We start from the raw sequence: 6,009 nt of genomic DNA on the forward strand, positions 1-6,009 counted from the left end.
TGCCGTGCGGGGTGGTGCGAAGCGTTTGAATGCGAAATTAAATGATAAAAGATAGCAATGACACACGCACCAGCACACACATCCCATCCCATGCCACACCAGACAACACAGGTTCCGCCCCCACCCTTCCAATTGAACCGTTTGAACGCTGAAGGTCGAGCACCTGTTTTATTAAAAAGCAAATAAACGAATTTGGTGAACGACCGAGAGAGAAGGGTGAGTACACAGGGCACAGGCACCAAAGGACCACCGCAGACAGCAGGGCAGAGGACAGGCAACAGGACCCGAGCTACTGTTAATAGCCGGATGATGATGATGATGATGATGAGAACGATAATGATGAGGATGAGGATGATGTTGATGTTGATGTTGATGCCAGGGTGCTGACTGCAGTGGTGGTGGCTGCCCTCCTAGATGAGCTGCAATACAGCTGGGCAGGAGCAGGAACACACACTACGTTCTCGGGCTCCGAGTTCTGGCTTGTGCTCTGGCTCATGGACTGTCAAGTGGTTGGCGTAGCATAATAATTGTGCATATTTGGCTTTTTAATAAAATCTAATCGTCATGGCATCGCAGCGGGGGTGGCGAGCGCAGCAGAGCCGGAACAAAACTGGACCAGAGCTCATGGGCGGCAATGAAATTTAATTAAATTTACCCAAACAACAAAACTTCAGGCTCTGGCCCTGTGGCCCTGTGGCCCAGCACTGTGCCCCCGCCGAGGGTGTTATGAGTGTTTCATATACGGAAACGGAGATGGTTATGGGAAGTGGTGGCCTGTTCGATATGCGAGCTCCATTGATTGAGCACCACAAATAGATGGTTCGTTATGGATATGGTTGAAATGGCCAATTACCTCTGCCAACAAATAGAAGATATTCCACGCTGAATACGGAATGCGGAATGGGAGTGAGATATGAAGATGCGAGGGAAGAGTTGGAGGAGAGAGCTCCAAAGAGTCACAGTCAGAGGTGGAGCAGGGCAAAATAAACAAAATGAAATTAAATGAAATGCCAAACATGAAACTTTGCAAAATGAAATTCTGTTTTTCTTATCTTCTTTGGAAGAGGAAGGGACAGGGGAGCCAGAGGCAAACCACACCGGATACTGAGGTAAACGTGATGATGCATTTAAGATTCTTCCGATTGGTCATTATTGTCTGGCATTTAATGTCCTGGCCTCGTCTTCGGACGGCTTTTTTGATTGATCTACTCATTGACGTTGCTGGATCCACTTGGACTCCTGCTCCTCCCCCCTCCCCCCCGCCCGATCCACACACCAAGATACAAGAAGAACCAGGCCAAAGACGACAATGACGCTGGCGATGGCACAGATGGCGGCATTCGATAAGCAAAAAGGGAAGAGAGAGAGATGACCACAAAAAGCTGCAATGGCGTTGACAAAATGGATGATGGGGATCCAAGGTTGTCGTTACAAAGGCACAACTACCGCCGCCGCAGTGCCCATCCCCCCGGGATGAGGGGGCCTTTGGCCTGATAGAGTTGTATAGGAAAATAGATCATCAATCTGCTGCTGAAAATGCTTCAAGATCTTCAAATTTTACGACTATTACCCATACAATTACTTTATTCCGGATCAATTCCAGTTATGCTGGCCTCTCGATGGAGAGCTCAGTGGACAGATATTCCACAATGCATGCCAGATAGATTTTTATAAATCTTTGAATCCACTTTAGGGCTCTAGGGTATTTGAAAACTTTGAACAACGCCTCGGAGAGGTTTGAAATATTGGAGATTTATTTCTTCAGTCTTTATCTCTCATCTATCTTTTCCATAACTTTCCCAAGTAATTTATATTTTACAAGGATCATTACATTCTTCTCTCTCTATTTTCTTTATAGTTTTAACAAATTCAAACTCTCTGTTGCCCCCTCTCAGTCGCTCAATAGACGAAACTGATCATCAAAAATGCGCAACGTCAAAAGCGTTTTGCAACTTGCCGCAAAAGCAAGAAACCAACACCATCTTGCAGTTGCATGCCCCGGCGTACACAGGAGGCATGCTATGCACTGCCCTGCCCCCTGTCCCCTGTCCCCTGTCCCCTCCCCAGCTGCACCATCTAGCCGCAGAGAAGGGGAAAAAACGTTTCTCAAGCTTGGGATTGGGTCTGGTTGGGATCGATCGTGCGTCATATGAATGTTTCGTTTAGTTGTGGCCAGGCCTGGGCTGGGCCCTCGTCCATCGTTGTCAAGAAACAAATTTGGTTGCTTCTCGTTCTCGTTCTCGTTTCTTTCATCGTTCGATCGTTCGATTGGGAGCGCACCAAAAGGGTCGTAAGGGTGGGCTGTGAGGCCGGGGAGGAGGCAGGGACACAACTGCTAACAACTGCATTCGAGTTGCAAGTTGAGAAGTTTTCAAGGCAGCAGCAGCACCGAAGCAGGAGAGGAGAAACAAAAACGACTTAAAAGCATTTTGCAGTCGAGCCGACTGCCGCAAGACTTCATCATCTTCGGCGGGTTGGAGGGCGGGAGCGAGAGGGAGAGCTGCCACATGCGGCAGAGGAGCAGGAATCAGTAGATCGTAGCAGAAGAGAGAGAGAGAGAGACAGAGTGAGAGAGGATGCCATTTAATTCTTAAGATCGGAGTGGAGTCTGCTTGGCCATTTGGCCATTTGCCGCCGCACGAGATAAGAAATTTCGCGATTCGCAGTTCTACAATTGGGAAAAACTAGAAAAGCAACAATTTGATTATCCCAGATGTGCGCTTCTACTGCTTCCCAGGAACCCCACACCCCAAACAGCGAACGGGGCAGCGGCGAATGCCTTATCAGTGCGGGTCCAGGGAGCTGCCGGCGGATCGTGTTCGATATCGAGTCTTAGAAATTTCGTCCTGTTTTGCCTGGTCCAAGAGATTGTCCATCGTGGGCTTTGTCTTTGTGCCGCCCCAACGGCCTGTAGTCTTGGGCCTTGGTTTTGGCCAGGGTCTGGATCGGGATCGGGTGCGGTTGTATGAACAGGTCCGACTCCAGGGTTCGGTGGGGCTGGGGTGCTGAGGGGAGGGGCGGCTGGAGGCTAGCAAAAACGCACCGAATATCAAAGTCAAAGCAGAGACTGCAAAACAGAAGCACGCACGGAATGTGAAAAGTTGGTTCCCATGACTCCATCTCCTTGGGACGAGCCGCTGTTCAAAGACACCGAAATTCGTCGTCGTCTTCGTTGTCTTCGTTGTCGTCGTTCGTGGGGTTTGCTTGTCTCTTCCGTCTGTGGCTCGTTTTGTATTGTACGAGTATTTGTTGTTCCAGCTACCGCTCCCTGCCCCATATGCCCCATGCCTCATGTCTCACCTGCCGCACACCGCACACCTCTTCGTCTGTTTATCAGCGATTTGAAGGCATTCAACATGCTGTTTCAACTTACATAAAAACATATTGAAACATTTGGCATTGCCGGAGATAAGGAGGCCTTTGGGTATACGGAACATACGGGCCGAGCGAAGGGTGCTTGGTGCTTGGTGCTTGGAGGGTGGTTGGGTGGGTGTGTCAGGAGAGTTGTTTGTAGCAATTTGATGGCACTTAAGCCACCGACGCCATTGTTCTGACAGACAATGCGTATTCGCTGGCATGCTGTTGTTCTAATTAAAATGTATCAAAATATACAATAAAAATGACACTGAAAAACCATCGGTGGAAAACGCTTCGTGTAGCTGCACGCTTGATGATGCTTTTTGTGGCAGGGGCAGGGGCAGGGGCAGGCCGTGCGCCTAGCATACTTCTGTGCGCATCCCGTTCATCCCGGGCACATCGCAAGAAGCCAACCATTCGCGATTACCTCAAAGTAAATACTTCGAAAACATTTTCATTACTCCAATTTGTCGTCGTCATCTTGGCTGCGTCGTGGGCGTCTGGTTCGTTGCCCGCCTGATTGTGCCTTCGCTATTCATAACTTCCACGTCCGGAGGTGGCACGCGGCGGTTGCCAAAGCATGGGGGGAGGCGGGGGAGGATGTGACCGGGTAATGCGCCAGGATAGAAATTACCAACGTTGCCATGGATTCGATGCCCTCCGGCAGTTCATCAAACCATTTGCCGGCCGTGTCTCCTTCAGCACCTTTCTCTCTATTTTTTCTTTCGTTCATACATTTCATTTGTGGGCCACGGAAAGTTCTGCCAGGCATTCGACGGTGCCTGGTATGTGACCTTCGGAAATATGTAGAAAACAATATTGAAGCGGGAGGAATGCCTCCAATGGGTTTATTGATGGAAAATGGATAAAGCCGTCACACATAAAAGGCCAGCGTAAAAAGAGTGAGTACGGACAGTGCACTGCTGAAGCTCCAGGAACGACCTGGAATGCAAACTCTATGGATGTGGTTCCGAGGTGTCTTTTCAGGTTACCTAACAACTCAAAAAGGAAACGACAGAAAGAAGCACATAAGCAAAATCCCCGTTTGCCCATAATCATTTACTTTTCCTTACTGCATTCTTATTGTACAAATCTCAATTCATTTTTTAATGGTGCGGCGACCTTAACAGATCCAGATGTACATCCATTTCGACCACAAATATAATAGGGTTTATTTACTCTTCGAGTACCGGGTAAAAATATAATCAAATTATAATAAAGTCTGGTGGAAACTCACCTTTAATTGTAGTTAACTTTGCTGATGCGATATTCTCTCTTTTTATTTTTTTTCTATTGCCCAAGTCAAAAATATACCTACACAAATGTCATATGGGCATACATATTTTCGATCTTTATAAGGTTCTTTTGGTAAATGTTATACATTTATTGTCCGCTCTTTATTAGGTTTGTCCGGTACATTTGGTTTTATTTTCCACTCTCGCACTTTCACTCGCTTTAAGTATAGCTCACTTTTGCTGAACCCGCCTGTCACCCCTTGCCAACATATTGACCATCCTTTACAAACGCTTGAACTTTACACAATTTTAAACAATTTTCCGACTCTTTGTGGTTTGTGAGTGTTTGTTGTTGTATTCTGTCAAAATTAATCTGAAATCTAAGAGGGCACTATTGCTGAGAGTGTTAAGAATCGCCTGTTTTTGTTCAATATGTATTTGTTTTTTGTGACGCTTTGATTCGTTGCTGCTGCCTCCTGTCTAAGCACTGTCTAAGTACAGCGGCGAAAAAAATAATAGCAGAACCAATTTTCAAATAGTTTCCCAACTCACATTTTTAACTTTAACGAAACTTTAAGCACATTTTTAGAAAGGGAAGACTCTTACAAATCTGAGAATAAGACAAAAATCGTACTTTTTTTTTTAGTTTTTTAAGTAATTTAAGAAAATTTAGTGCAAATTATAAAATTGGGCGAATTTAAAATTTAAAAATGAACTTAAAATTTAAAAAATTTGTAGTTAATCCTTTTGATCTATTAAAACTAAATCTATATTAATCATTCAAGATTTATTTCAGTGTCCTATTTCGGCAATAACAGATGCGCTGCCTCTTGGCTGGAATCCACTAAGTCCAGGCAAAGCTTTTGGAGAGCTCTGGACCAGGACCCTTAAATTTGTTCTCAAAGCAACTGCCTTCTGGACGTCGGACCACAGATTTTCAGTAGGTTTTATGTCAGGCGCCTGTGCAGGCCACTGTAACACGTTTAGTGTTGGCCCCGAACCATTCCTTTGCTTTCATGCTTGGGTTATTTACCTGTTGAAAGACCCATTCTAATGGCATTTCATATTCTGCAAACGGTAGCAGGCGTTTTTAATAATTTTATTGAAACTTCCTACCGATTGACCAAATTCTCTGTAAGTTTTTACGTCAAATATAAATTGTTTGCTAAGGTCGCTCTAATTTCCTTTTTAGAGCTTTCCACGTCTTATTGTATTGATTATTATTAGCTTTTATGATAGAAACAATGAAATATTAGTCAAAACTAATAAATACGTGGTTTATGCAAAGTCAATTCCCCGAAAATACGGAAATTCACTTAAATTTGTGTTAATGGTGCTAATATTTTGTTCGCCATATTTGTGGTATTTTTTCTTTAAGTTAAAAAAAATATATTAAGTCGGTAATTTGAAAAAAGGC

The sequence above is a fragment of the Drosophila guanche genome, unplaced genomic scaffold, assembly GCF_900245975.1.
Source record: "Drosophila guanche unplaced genomic scaffold, DGUA_6, whole genome shotgun sequence".
Lineage (NCBI taxonomy): Eukaryota > Metazoa > Arthropoda > Insecta > Diptera > Drosophilidae > Drosophila > Drosophila guanche.